Source organism: Anguilla anguilla, chromosome 9, assembly GCF_013347855.1.
Source record: "Anguilla anguilla isolate fAngAng1 chromosome 9, fAngAng1.pri, whole genome shotgun sequence".
NCBI classification, from domain to species: domain Eukaryota; kingdom Metazoa; phylum Chordata; class Actinopteri; order Anguilliformes; family Anguillidae; genus Anguilla; species Anguilla anguilla.
Genome location: NC_049209.1, coordinates 22,517,990 through 22,533,939, shown reverse-complemented (window position 1 = coordinate 22,533,939; position 15,950 = coordinate 22,517,990). Strand labels below are relative to the sequence as shown.

Here is a 15,950-nt window from a genome sequence, read left to right as displayed (position 1 = left end):
GTGTCCGCGATCACACGCTGAATTACTGTGGCGGAGCCGTGGCCATTGTCTGTCTGATAGGCCGGGCATTCACAGCTGGGGCAGCCCAAATTGTTCTTTTATACTCTTTTGTGTTGCCTTATTGAAGCTGGAGGGCCTTGGGAATAATTAGCAGGCGGCTCAATAAGGGGACCACGCTCCTATCCCTCTAAATTTATTTTGATAAATATTTTGCCCCCGATCGCAAATGCTTGCGCTGCGCTCAGTTAGCCACGTCTCAGGTGATGAGACCAGTGGAAATTACAAGTCATAGCGCAGATATTGTCAACACCTGATTTCATTTTAGGTGCACGGGTGGGGGCACGGTTGGGGGCGTGGGGCCATTTATTTCTGTTTGCATTTGAGTTTCGAAATATACACATACCACTTTAAATAATAACGCACCGCAACAAAGAGTGAAATAAGCGACTACAGTTAAATTTCATCTTTTATAACAGCTCCAAAAAAAACTTTTCATCAACAACCAAAAGTTGTTTGAAATGTGAAACAGCTTTGTGAGTGTTCATTGGCAGGCAGTTAAGACGTACTTACCCTATGTTTTGCAGTAAAACGCACTTAAAAAACTTAAATAAAATCTTAGCGGAAAGCCCCACAGAAATGATTAAACCATCACTCAAGTTATTCTCTGAAGAGGCTCCAAAAAATTATACTCTAGGCAGTTTAAATGTGAAAATTTAATGTTAGACAATATAAATCCTCTGCAACGATTGGATTAAGAAGACATTAAGTTCATCAGTTTTGCCTATGACAACGCACAGCCCTTCTCTATCCCCATGAGCTTTAGCTATTGCGGATGCGATGAAGCCCAAGGGAGAGGCTCCGAAAATAATGAGTAAAATGAGGGTCGTACTTGGAGCCAAAATGAGAGGGCCAGTTTTACTAGGAGAGCACAACTTCCTGTCCCGTTTCCTGGGTACGAGGGCCATTTCTCAGCTTGGGGCTCCTCGGGGATACTGCAGAAGGCCCGGCTCAACAAAAGCCCTTCAAAAGGCGGCCGACCTCCCGCCACCTCCCCCGACGTCCCCGCGAGACGGAGTTATGCGGCAATTAGCAGGGAAAAGGCGGGCGCCTGCTTTTTATTGGCCGGATGAATGAAGAGGCCGGTCGGTCGGGGCCCGTCACCCCCGCTGGCCCCGGCGCGGTTAATGCCGAAACCCGCCATCGGCCCCGGCGGGCGTCCGCCACGCCGAGCCGCTTACTCCCCGGGCCCGCCGTCCTGGTATAACCGCACTCAGGAAATGACAGGCCAGTCATGACACTTTCCTCCCGCCCCTGCTCTCAGTCTGCAGGTCTGAGGCCCGCCTGGTTTACTGGATGTCTGGCCAGGGGAAAATGAACAGGCCGGGTGCTCATTAACAACACAAAGCCGATGGCGCCGGAGTCGCTAACTGTCCAGGAGTCCCTTACCTTAATTTGACGTATTTCAGCACAGGAGGGCACGCCACGCCATGACCCGTTCATAGATGAACTGCCGTCTCTGGGAGCACTAGGTGCAGTCACAGTCTTCTGGGTTCATTTCTGGTTTAAGACAAAGCAAATTTGTTTAATGTGAATGACTTCTCCCATTTTGTAGTGCAGGCTTCCTATTCAGATCAAATGTACAGTATCTCCTCCATGACATTTCCAGGATGTTTTAAGGATAAATGAATGTTCAAAGATATGTATATTTTGATACAACTGTCAACATTTGCTATTTTTAAGAATAGTAACTCTTCTGTGTTCACGGTTACTTTTGGGAGGAGGAAATACATCTTGAAGTACACTCATTTCAAAATGTTTTGTGTCTACACAACTCACTCTCCACAGATCAATGATTCTTGGTAGTGTAATCGGGGTACAAACCAGTGAGCTGTCTAAAAAGTTACTACAGCATCATCAACACACAGATGTTTCAAGACCTCATGGGAAGTGACATCATGCTGGTGAGTCATGGGCATCTTAGTCTTACTGAGATGTTGCAATTTTCTGGGCCAATATCAATATCCAGCATTTGCCAGGCCATGTTGGCCAATCCCAATGCCTCTCCGGTCCACAGTCACAGGGAAAGTGAGCAGAGACCTCACCATATGAAGGAAACAAATTTTGCATGCATAACAAAATATTTGAATGTACTTACTTATTCTTAATTATTCTTAAGCATAGAGCATGAGTCTACAGAGCTTCTAAGACTGTATAGCTTTGCTTGTGAGCTTGGCTGGTAAATGTGATTAATTAAAAATAAATGACAAATAAAAGAGGCTCGGATGGCAATGATTAGGCTACTTTTGGAGAAAACCATCAGCCATAATCTTAGCAAACAGCGATAGCGGCAAGGTCATATTAAGCTATTAGCCAATACCGATTTGGCCCTGATACTATCAAGTGTGACTATGTGTGTAGTAGCAGTGGACATGTGTGGGCCACTTAAATGGCCTGAGGATGAACCCAGGGCATGATGGGGGGAAAAAGTTATTCAGCGCAGGCGGCATGCTGGGGCGCAATATTGCTTGTTTAGAGGGAATATGGTTGTCCCATTTGTGCTAATGCGGTTTGACAACGGTATTGTGCATTTTACAATGAGAACCCTGTCGGGGTAATGGCAGGGGCAGAGCGAGGTGCACTGCTGCCAGGCATGTGTGTACGTACACACACACACACACACACACACAGGGGGGTGTCTGACAGGCTGATTACAGCACAAAGAGCAGGACAAGACGCCTCTTACTCCCCCTGTCACATGCCCCCGAAGGACCCCGCGCACCCCGCCCAAAACACGCCGCTAACTCACTCACACGTCCGCGAACAATAAGGAAGCCTTTCTAATTAGGTGCAAGATCATTTCATTGAGCTCATTATGACGCCTGTGTCACGATTTGATGCTTAATCAACCCTCAAAGCAGGGTAAAGAAGTGTGCTCACATTTTTATTCATTCTGGAAACAAAGTACAGTACAGGCAAACTGGTTCATGAACACATTAACTACAAGGACACACTAGCTGCAAAGAAACATATACTGAATGAAAATAGCAAAGCAGATACAGCACACGCAGTCGTAATCAGAGCTAAATATCTAAGGGTATCTATCCCGTCTCTGAGCGTGACATCTCCAATTTCAAGCTGAATGCCGAAGGAGATAATTTATACTGTGTTTAGTGGTATACTAGAAGACTGTACCTCCCATTCAGATAAGCACGTAACTGCATGTCAGTAATGGTGACACACAAATTTTATGGCTATTCTAACTTTTTTTGGACCAAACTGCAGCACCTGGAATACCCTTGAAAAACAGCTACTGTATTTGCAATCTTAGGCTGTTAAACTATGAAAAACGGAGCACAACTGATAGTACTTTGTATCGAGAGGGACGTGCCATGTACTGGTTTTATGGGACTCCTTTCTCTGGTCTGCTGTTTTTACATACAGTACAACTGTCAATCACAGACTGAAACAATAGATAGGGCCAGGACCACGTTTTAACACACGGAGAAAGTAGCTTCAACTAAGATCAATAATCAACACAAACTGAACTAAGTATAAGAAGTTCTCCTGAGGTAAACCATGTTAAGAAATACTGAAATAATATGCCTCAACTCACCAAATGTCATGAATTTCATGAACTATGACCCTGTAAAGATAGTAGAAGAGTGGCATTAGGTTCTGGTAAGGACTATTCCAATACGCATACTTACTTCTTAAATACGTGGGCTTTTTTAACAGGCACGATCTTAACAGAGTTTACGGACAAACGTGAAATAATTCATGCGTTAACGTGTCCGTGCTGGCCGTGAGAGACTGCGGCCCACATAAAGAGAAAGACCTTTAATTACCCTTTCCGTCTCCAGGGAGACATTACCACGGGACATCTTTATATTCTTTATTAGCCAATTTTAATATGGGGCAAAAAAACCGCGTTGGGCGAATACGGCATTTCCTTACCGGGGGCGCGTTTTATTCGGCTTTGGGGGGCCGGAGGGGCCCCCTTGAATATGCATGGGGTTGCCGAGCGCCAGCGGTGACAGCCTGATGTACGACGGGCTCGGGCATCATCTGGGGGTCCCCCCCTAACAAAGGGGCCGTCTCCCCCCCCACGCACCGCGCTTTAAGAGGAGGTAATGACGGCCCAGCGCAAATGGGGGGGACATGCCAGCACTGACGGCACAGCGACAGAGGGATGGCACCCCAAAATCCAGCACAGGACCCCGGCGTGTGAAGCGCAATGTGCGTAACAAACTTAAAGATAGGAGAGCAGCTATCTGGACTGGAGACAATCTGCACCCTCGACCCATTTACAGTTACACACACGTAATTTACGAAATAGATGAATGAGTTAGAACTAAAGGTGGTAATATGCCCTGAAAAAGAACATTCATCTATTGCTACAGTTTATAAATATGTGGACTATATTACAGAACATAACACACTGCATAATTAGATCAATCGAAAAAATACATATGCAAAAAATCCGACCAGCATAAAACTGGGAAAATCAACTGCTGAAACATACCCTGTATATTTTCATGTCAGAAACGGTATTCCTTTTGTTTTGAGTCTAAAATCTGAGCATAAATATCATCCATCCATCCATCCATTACCTATACCCGCTTATCCTGGTCAGGGTCACAAGGGGGGGGGGGGAGGGGGTGCTGGATCCTATCCCAGTGTGCATTAGGCGAGAGGCTGAGCAGAAATAAGATACTATGATACTATACAATACTATGCTTTGCTTCTGATATGGGATAGCAGGACCAAATTCCAACCTCAACCCCTTCACCCTCAGACCACATACTCAGAGACTGGCCAGGAAGCACAAGGAACTCCAAGAGAAAAGTGAAATCACAGAAAGATGGGGAGACTGACTGACTGACTGACTGACAGGTCCAAAGAAGACTAATATGGCTTTGCATCATTGGTTTAGTGCATGACTGCTCAATCCATCTCTCATCTCTTCCCAATCTCCAAATCTAATGCACAGCCATCACTCCTGCCTTTGTCTCATACACACACACACGCGCACACACACAGGCACGCACACACAATCTCTCTCAGACACATGCATGCGCGCGCACACACACACACACACACACACACACACACACACACTCTCAGCCACATGCGCACACACAAACACAGACACAAGCACACACAAACACACAGATACATACACACACACACACACACACACACACACACACACACACACACACACACACACACACACACACACACACACACACACACACACACACACACACACACACACACACACACACACACACACACACACACACACACACACACACACACACACACACACACACACACACACGACATAATAAAATGAATAAAGCAGCTGGGATGCAGGTCACTATCTGATTTTATCTAAAAGACACCCAGCGGGCAGTGAAGGCACTGGACCTGAAGGGGAGACCACAGTTTGAGCCCTCTCTCCTCTCCTCTCCTCTCCTTGAGCTATCTCCTGCAATCAAGCGTTACACAGTGGCATACTAATAACTTTAAATATTTACACATCATCCATCTGGACCTTTACATACCACTTAAATATGTAAAGAATGTTGATTTGACTCCTTGCACAGAAGCCATTAGAGTTGTGGTGAGTGCACAGATGCACACACTGTCTCCTGCACAGCTCTCCTCTGTCTCCGCAGTCTGTGCACAGCTGTTTGGCGCCGAGAGACCCAGAGAGCCAACCGTCAATTTGCGGCTGCGCCGCATTTGAATATTGGAAGCAAATCAACTCAGAAACCTTGAAGCAATCATAATTTGCATATTTCATTTCATATTAAGAGGATGGGTGGATTGCAAACTGAAACAAGTGACCGGGCCAGGAAACGAGCAGTCCCTGACCTGTTTTTTCTTTCTTCCCTCCACGCAGCGGAGGTAAAGCCCTTCAGAAGCAGCGCGGCGGCGTCGGGCCTGCCTGACGCTGCGCACAATCACCGAGAGGATTACAGCCCCACTCCACACGGGGAGAAAACCAGCCCTGCGAGGAGGCTCTCTGCACAGACCCGTCCACGGCACCTGCTCCCCGTGCTGCCGGGCTGCCGGAGGTGGACCTCGCCGCCTCTCTGAAGTGATGTTCGGTGGGAGGTACTGCCCCCTCCCCCCCCACCCCACCACCCAAACCAATCCCTCCCCCCCCCCCCCAGAGTCCAGGGCGCACGTGCGCCATATTCCGGGGAATTACCCCGCACCGTTAATCAAAGGGAGGCGGAGCCGCCAGCCCCGCTGTGTGTCTAAACCATCCTCCCTCTCCCCAGCCTCTTTTAATTAGAGTCACAGCGGGGTACTTCCCTGACCCACGTTTCACTCCTTTTCTCTCTCTCTCGCTCTATCTCCCTCTCTGTCAATCTCTGTCACGCTCCCGTGCAGTCCGCCCCGTGTCCCTCTGTGCCAGCTTGAGAGCTGCAGTCCTTCGGCCAGAGGGGTCGCGACCCAGCCGAGGGGCGGGGGGGGGGGGATTGAGATGTCCGGGGAGGCCTCCCTGTCCCGTACAGTCCAGTCGGTTGTCAGAGTGGACTCTATTAGCTGGACGCGCGCTCTCCTGCGTCTCCGTCAGGGTGCCAGGATGGGGATTTCCTGCGGTCGAGACGGCGCCGCTGAAACGCTCCAGTCTAAAACGTGACCGACGCGGCGACGCCCCCGTCTCGCCGCGCAGGTGAAATGGACCTCGGCGCGCGCGTTTCTTCGTCACGGTCAGGTGAAGGACACGGACATCCACGGAGTCTGTCCGGATCTCACAGCTCTGCGGGCCGCAGAGAGAAGCTGCTGACCATCTGCCCTGCACCCTTAAAGCGCTGACGCCGGGGTTACGGCCCTTCACCTCACCCCCAAAATGTCAGGGCGCCGAATTTCACCCCGAACACAAAGAGCCCGAAACCCCAGAGGATGCGGACAGACCCGACCTGACAGGGAGAGCTTACGGTGACAAATACGCGTGATTCATTGCTTAGGACTCAATGAAACCCCGCACAATGCAACTTCTGTTACACTGACCAGGGACCTCAGTCCAATGGCCGTCACACACCTAAATCCAAACCAGCCATTTTGTTGTGGAAAACTTTGCTCCCTTCCGGCCAGGCGATCACACAATCAGCATGGCACTACGGTCTAAAACAATTCACTGTCAAAAGCGATCATTTTGATGCAGTTTCCAAAGTCCCAGCACCAAATTCAAGGTGGATGCCAGGCAGGCGTAGATAAGGCTTGGCCTGGAATTAGCACAACGTGGAGCTGCTCTGGTCTTTATTACCATTATCAATCACTTCCACACAAAGTGAAGAGACAGCAGCTAGGCCTGTGTTCACACATGAAGCAGGCTCATTACAGGAAAGTTGAAAGGCGTCCACAATGAATTATAATTCCACCATTCAGTGAGATAGTGTTTAAAATGGCCTGTTCTAGTCAATTTCATAGGCTTCAGACACTAAAGAAGTGTGCCCTCCCCCACCTCCCAAGAATTTAAAAAAGGAATTGAATTGTAATTAAATAAGCTTCCTCTCAACTCCTGAATTATATTCTGAGTGAAGGGACTTGACCACTGGTCTGAGGTGTGCGATGTGTGTGCACCAGAGATTCTTTCATTAGTTCTTATTAGTCTCCTAAAAATCATTTAATTCATTTTAATAAAGTCAGTGTGGTCTATTCATATCCATTTACCTACGCTAAAAGGTTTTGATAAGAACTAACTAGCGGACTATATTCATATGTTATATTGGCACTGAAAGTTTAGGCAAGCTTAAATCTCTTTTCGATTAACGGACCATAAAATCCTTTTTTCATTAACCGATCAAAAATGGTCCGATGTGTCGATGTTGCCTGGAACACACATCATTCAAAAGTCTTTAGAAATTTGGGTATTATAAAATAAATAAATAATAAAAAGTAGAAGTGCATGTCAAACAAAAGGCGTCCAACTGTCAAGAGAACTTGACCGAAAGACCTCTATCTCTATCCAACATGGAAATCATCTTCTCCCTCTGAAGCATTGTACTTCACGACAAATCTTAATTAGAAGGAAAACAGCGGGACAAAGAAAATGTACATTTCTATTTAATTTCAAAGAAAACGTGCTATCCATTACAATTAGGTCACATGCTAATTAGGGGTGGAAGTGCCACAGGAAATGATGTCCCCCTCATCCTCTGCTCTTTTCCAGGCTACCAGGAGAAAGGGGGCGGTGGTCAGTCCAGCTGTCCCAGGAGGGGAGGTAATGGCGTATTGAGTTCTGGACATCGGGCGGGTCAGGGGCTTTTCCCAGTCCGGGGGCCCGGGGCCCAGCTGTCCCGCACCTGGGTCCGCAGGGGCCGAGGCCGGGCTGCCCCGGGACCTCCAGCCACCCACGTAATGAAGTGGCCAGTTCATCACTCAGGCATCAGCCTTCACACAGCGCATCAATTGGGGCGGGTGAGGGTTGGGGGGGGAGGAGGAGGATGGGCGTTGAATCTCTTAAGTGGGCCCATGCATCAAAGGAATGGGAATTATGGATTCCTCATTACATTTATTTCTCTTTCTCTGTCTCCGGTTGTGGCACAAGGATCTCTTGCTGAGTGCATTAAATTGTAAGGGGTCACTAAAAATATGAGAAAGAGTTGCCACATAAGTAAATTATTTTAATCTTTATCAAAATGTACTAGATTATTCACTGTTATTTCTGAGTAGTATATCCAGATAGTGTGCTGTGATTGCACTTGTGCACTGTGTGCATGTAAATAAGCTTAAACACCCAACAAAGAGCATCGAGAGAGCAGGAAATTTTAAACAAGGCAATAAATTTTATGTTGTCATAATAATCTAGTCTATTGCATTGATTCAGATAAATTTATTTGCCAACAATGGTTCACCAAATCTTTTATGTCACCATTGGATGCAGCATCCAGACTTTGTCCGAAGACTTCTGTGTTTCTGTGAAATATGAACCACTGCGTTTCCTCTGTTTATAGGCAAACATCCAGACATGCAAATTTTCACTAATGCTTAGGAAAAACAGATACGTATAGTTTTTCAGTCAAAAACACAATGGATATTTTGTGTGTTGTTCACTATATTGTTTCTGTACTCTACATGGTATTTTAACTATTTAAGTTTAAGTTTTATTATATTAAGTACTTATTTAAGTATGTTGTGGAAATTAATGTATGCAGAAGTTACATGAATTGATGAGTAACACCATATTCACTTTCAAATGGCCTTTAGGTTATTTAGACATCTTAAAATTGAACATTTGTCATCAGGGGATTTCTGACAAAGAGTAATCAATTGTTTCATTAATAAATATTCTTTGTCGGACTGTAAGTCCATCTATTATTTTTCACAACAAAGCCTCTGTTTTATTTTGGACTTAATGCAGAGTGAAAATGAATTGCTCTCTGGCAGCTTTGTAATTACATTGCAGCCTATTAACTCCTGCCTAATGTTACGTTAATGAGACGTTAATGAAAAGTTGTCTACGACAGATTCACAATGCCACTCGGCTCCATCATTAAACACACTGTAACATGGTTATATAAACAACCTTCCGAATTTAGAATATACTAATGACCGGGCATCTCATATATAAATGTAAACAAACAATAACTAAACTAAAATACATTAAGTTTCATAGCCGGGAAATTTACATTACATACAGTCACACATAAGAGAGCAGAAGAGCACTGAACACAGAACTGTCCCTCACAGTTTCAAACCGGAAACGTCTGGGGTTTGAGTCCAGGTGCCTAACGGATACAACATGCAGCCCAGCACACTAACTCAAAAAGGCAATGTTTCCATGAGCTCTGCTCCCCAGTGTGGAGTATTCCTCAGACGCACAATCTTGAATACTGAAAGGAAAGTCAATTATGCTTCTTCCGCAGGCCCGAATCCTCAAAGCTGGCGCCGGAGACCCAAACGCCGGCGAAACCCTTGAACCTGGGACTCTCTCGCCACCGGCGGACCCGTGGGCGCGGGGCGGCTCTGGCCCTGACCCGGGTACCCGACCGTCGTCATTAGCGCCGAGATCAGATGTTCTGAGTCATTACAGCGGCTCTCATTAGGGGCCCCGGCCCCGCCCGCGCCCGGCTAATGAGACAGTGTTTAATGTAAAGATGCGGCCCCCCCGCGGGGGACCGCAGATGAGGGGGCCGCGTGTGTTTCGGGGGGCGGCGGCGAATTACCTCGCCGTCTGACTGCGGGACGGCACCTGGTCCTCCGTCGCTCGGGGGAGGTTAACGGGGGCGTGCGGGGGGTCCCCCGGGGCCGGGAGACGGGGACTCAGCTGGGAGGGCGGTAAGGTAAGCGCTCCCTGGGACAGTATGGATATGCCGAGCCTCCCGCCGTGGCCGGGGCGAGCGGGCAGGGGGTCCATTGTTTGAAGAGATGTGGGAGAATTCGGCACGGTGGCCCCGTCTAATTGGCCAAAGCCGGCTCGGAGTAGGAATTTATCTCCCGCGAGGTGCCGGTCTAATTTAGCTGTTTACGTATTCATTCGCCGCACCCGGCGCACTCCTGAGGCTTAAATCAGCCGGCCCCCTCCGAGGAAGACAGAACCTTGACAGCGCTCAATCTGCAAGATTGTTTTCTCTGAGAAAAGTGTGATGTGCTATTCTCTTATCTTCTCCCCAGGACTAAGACATCAATTTCCCATGCTGATGACTAGAATTTCGGCAAACATGGCAGACTATATCGCGCCATCTAAAGCATTGTCTGGCCAATCAAGTAGCCTAACTTATGTTTATAATCAAAACACTGCACAGTGGACTATACCGTGGTAAAAACAGGATAAAAATACATGCCATCAGAGTAAGACAGACTCTATCAAACAAACTATCTAAGATTGTGCCGTGCGCACAGCTACAAAACTACACAAAGTGTGGCGCTGTTGTGTAGGTAACGGTTTGAGCGTGTGTGGTTTTGTGTTTGTGTTTTTGTGAAGTGGCATTAGCCGTCTCTGAAAGCACACAGACCGGACGGAGGCTCAGAGGTGCTCCATCTAAAAGTGCACTCAGCCCCAAATGGGCGCGTTGCAGGTGCTCCGCAAATTACTGCCGCCGAGCGAGCCCGGCGTTCATTCGCAATGCCGTGATAATGATCTGATGGAGCAGGCACAGCCCAGCGCTATGGGAGGAAGCTGAAGTGGAGTGTGTGTGTGTGCAAACAGCAGCTAACGCCAACAGCTCTCACGCACTGTTCCATCCACACGGCTACTGTGGGGGAAACACCCGTCTGAAGTTGTGTACCGTAAGAGCAAGTGCAAAGAAATGTGCTCAATCAGCATTTAACCCATTTCTTCAGATATTTTCCCTTTTCCATTTGTTCGAATTTCAGTTTAAGCGTCATTGGGCAAAGTGCAGTATGACAGAAAGCAGGGTCACATTTGTGTGAGAAAGGCTAGCGTGCCATTCGGGGACACTGGCCCCAGGATGCCGCTGACGCTGCCCTCGGTGCCAGCGTATGCACGCGGATGCATCGGCGGGCTGGCGGGGTGGGGTCGCAACGAATCGCGTGGCCCCGTCGTCAGCCTGGCGCGAACGGCGCAGAAAATTGCTCGCGGTCCGTGCACGACGCAAGCCAAGGCGCTTTTCAAATGTCTCCCTCGCACGTGCCCAGATCACAATTTCCCATAATTGGCTGTGAATAGAAAGGACTTTTTTTGTTTATGTTTTGATAAATAAAACTGAAAATCTGTGTCAATTTAGTCATTATGCAAATCAAAACCAAGCCATTTATTTTTTTTAATTGCCTTTTTCAGAGCGGGGAAAAAAAGACAGTGAAGGGTTTGGACTGGTACACTGTGGAAATCTTTCCAGCAGCACGCTGACATTTCCAAGCTGATTCCTTCACAGTACTATTAGCCTAAATCTACCTAATTATTAAAATACTAAAAAAAGGGATTACTTGGTAAGAAATTTCCACCAAATCTCTGTCAATTATCACCCTCCTGAGGCTTCAGAAATCACTGGTGGCACACACGCCAGTGAAGCAATATGAATTCTGCATTTACAATGATAAAAGCACTGACAATGAATACAGCCATTTTGAAAACCACAGCCAGTGCAAAAGCATAGGTGTGGGCTTTGCTTTGGAATCAAAGAGTTGTCATAACGAGGATACATCAGGTTTTTATACTGCACCAATACAAACACAGTTTGCCCCACATTAATCCCAGTAATGTCTGTGCATTTCCATGGGGTATAATGGATCCTGTTCAAATAGAACATACATTAAAACAGATCCTGGTATTTTGTCCTAATTTGCATTCAGGGATTATAATATCATATGCGAAGATTACTTATTTATTTGCCATGAGACATGAAGCCGTCCAATTTAAGGGGAATTATTCTGTCTCCACGATGTCATCATTATACAGTTCCATGACACTGGAAGATGTGCTTATTTGAATTTGAAGGCAAACTTTACATTTTTGTACCTAATAAAGCAAAACTGCATGAAATTACATACCACCTCAAGGGTCCATGGATCCAGCATAATAGCCAATACAGTCTGGCAAATGCTTAATATATACATAAATAAGACAAAATAAATCAAGCATAAAAATAAGAAGCAGATAGGTTACACACATTACATTACATTTACATGATAGGCATTCAGCAGATACTCTTATCCAGTGTGACTTACACAGCTATTGCATTTTATTTTCTACATAGTGTCCGTTTATACAGCAGGATATATACTGAAGCAATGCAGGTTTAGTGCCTTGCTCTCATGGGTACAATGGCAGGGTCCTACCTGGGAATCAAACCTGCAACCCATTAGCCTATATAAGGCCACTGTCTTAACCATTATACTACACTGCAGCAATTACAAGATGCTTATGTCTGAACAATGTCTAACAAGTGCCTCTAAATATGCAGAAGTATAATTTTGTTTATCATAATTCAAACTGTCATTAACAATTCCTTGATTTGATTTGCGTGACGGTATAAAAGACTATTCTCCAGGGTCTGCAGTCCTCCTTCATCAATAACTGTCCGGAGGACACTGCCCAGTGTCATTAAAAGTGAAGTTGTTCACCACCTTTCCGCTCACTGACCTTTCATCCGACACCTAACGTATGGACATGTCAAAAACCGTGCCAAACGGGAGAAAAGAGGGCGAGGACATCTCTCTTCTTCCCCTCCGGCCAGGTCACGACCTCAGGCCGCAGAGGAGGAAACTGACCGGCGCTGGGCCGACAGCTGGCCGAGCCGGCCGCGTGTAAATCAAGAGCCGCGCTCCCCGAAGGCTCCGAATGAAAGGCTGCCCAAAAGGAAAGTGGGCCCTTGACACCGAGAATCTCCCGCTCCACCAGGACCACTTAAACGAGCGAAGAACATGCAGGCCTATCTGCACCACGCAGCTGTACGGTGTCAAACTGACCTTTAATTAAGGCCGGACCTCTAATTAAGAGAAGAACAAAGCAAGGGAGTTATCCTTTCAACACAGCTGTTCACCAGGGGCCCTGACAATGAACGCAATTAGGCCCACTATCACAGTTTTACTGCTGTGGTCATATCAGCTAAGGGCTATCAGCTAACGGCTCACTTCTTTTAGCTATTAAAATAAACATACACCAACACAGGCATGCAGTAAACAAAACACTCCTAATACTTCAAAGCCAGACAGTTGCTAAACAAGTTCAACATTAGCCTATACCTCTGAAAAAGGAAACTGTTTTCCTGAGCCAGAAATTGAGCAGCACAGTCAAGCTTTCCAGCCTCTCTCAAGCCTCTGCTTCCTTGTTCAAATGGAGAGGGAAAGGAAAAGGTGAATATAAAAGGGGTAGGAGTAGGAAGATAAAGATACCTGTGTAGGAGATGAACAGAAAGAGAGAAAAAATACTGAAGGAAGTAAGCAAGATGGACAGAGACAGGTGAGAAAAACTCAAAGAAGCAAAACAATGAAAGAGAGGATAGTCAAAGTGTACAATTGAGGAGAAAGAAATTTTGAAAACGAGTTCATGAATTCAGCTAAATGCAGGAGAACTTAAAGTAAAAGCAAAATATGAACGGAGAAGCTGCAAAAGAAGTTGAGGAGGACAAGAAGAGATGGTGGAAAAAGAAGGAAAAATATACAAAAGCAACAGATAATGTGAAGGAAGTTACGTTTCTGGCAGCCTGTCCTAACATATGAAGAAGAGGTCCATGCTGGAACAAGACAGAAGAACATACTCCCGTGTGGATTTTGATACATACCCCCACCTCCTCGTACAGCAGACACCACAGCTCTGGGCGTGCCAAGAAAGCCTTCAACCATCTCAAACTCAAACACTGTGAAGCAGTGCCACTTTGCCCCCACAGCTGAGCCACAGCAGCTCCTGTTTCTTGACCGACCCCTGTAATTACGTACATGGAGCCGATTTAAAATCTGCCATAATCTTGCAGGGAGCGATGCGTATTCCCCAGCTCCTATTCACTAGTGCCAAGATATCCCTATTCACACAGCAAATTATTGAGTGTTAAATTAACTATGAGACTAAATTTTACTCTGGAAGACTGCATTTTATCCCTAAAGAACCGATATAACACAAATCCATATTTGACTCTGTCAGATTTTAATTAACATTTTATTCCACGTAGTGTGGTATACTACATGACCTTAATGTCCTGCCTCACCCACTCTAACTGAACAGAAATGGCCTTTTACCTTTGATTCTTGATTTTAGACCACTATAACTGTGGCTGTGCATTATGGCTCCAGGTCTTTCTGTTCACCACAGTGTTGTAGGCTATGTACTTTGTGAGCTTTTTGGGACTGTATTTCCTCCTAACAGCTGTAATGCTGTTGGTCACTTCCTTCTGTTGCGTGAAATGGACAGCCCCTGGCCATCAAACCTCAGCACACAAGACTCCTCCACTGATCATAATGACAGAATACAAACTGCCATTGCCCTTGGACATACGCAGGCCTGTGGTAGACTGTCAATCTACTCCACTGATAACTCCTGGTACAGAGAGCAAGCACAGGTTAGCTGATAACCAGTTGTTGTTATTGTGCCAGTTTGTGAGACCCAGTTTGGGCTTGACTGGATCTAGAGCAGTGGTTTTCAAAATCCTGGGGACCCATGCGTATGCTGGTTTTTGTTCCAACCACAAATGCATAGTTTAACAAATTGTTAATTTGTCTTAATTTCACTTTTCCTTTTTTCATGGATTATTTACAATTTTTAGCCACATTATGTCAGAAATAGCTATGCATACCATGAAGAATGTAAAACCCATATTCGCATAGTGCTAAATTGCAAATGATGACAAAGATGATCAGACTAGAGTGAGGTGAATCAAATGGCTGATAATTGCTTTGCAAATGATAACGAGTAAAACCTGCATTGTGTTAACATTTGTTATCATTTTCTTTGTCTTCGAATCATTCATTATCAACCAAATGGATAGTTTTAGTAGCATGTGTCCACACTTTCACAAACCAGAAGCCTGTTGATTCGCCTGTCTTTAATTTGAAGAGTTAACAAAATTACTTCTCTTCGTTATCATTAGCAGTTGTGGGACTTTTATTATTTATGGCATCCAAAACTATCGCTGGGATGATACGGTTTATGCAAAATAATCCCACAAAACAGGAAAAGTGTAATTAAGACAAATTAACATTTTGTTAAAACGGTGGGATTGCAGTTGTGCTTCGAACAAAAAGCAGCGTGCGCAGGGGTCCCTAGGGCCGACTTTGAAAACCACTGATTTAGAGCAATTTAAAAAGCTAGCATTTTTGTTAAAGTTGTTAAATGGATTTCAAAAACAAAACAGAACAAGAGTGCCGAGCAGAATTGACCTGAATGTAATTTCAATACGCCGCTTGGCCATGGTACAAACACTTACCGCTTCAACCACGGACAACGTGCAAGGTTTGTTGTTACAAACACCAATGATTTTGCCCTCTGCTGTCGCCTCATTGCCTGTATGCCACTATCCCGAAATGCACCCGAT

At 45.9% G+C, this 15,950-nt stretch overlaps 1 long non-coding RNA gene across 1 annotated transcript; it reads right to left on the bottom strand.

Moving 5' to 3' along the window:
- Window positions 1-453: 453 nt before the first annotated feature.
- On the bottom strand, window positions 454-15,942 carry LOC118234957. The gene is made up of 3 exons (XR_004766761.1): window positions 15,843-15,942; window positions 1,447-1,557; window positions 454-1,357 (listed from the first exon to the last, which is right to left on the bottom strand). It is a non-coding gene; the product is annotated as an uncharacterized LOC118234957 (long non-coding RNA).
- Between the last annotated feature and the right edge of the window lie 8 nt (window positions 15,943-15,950).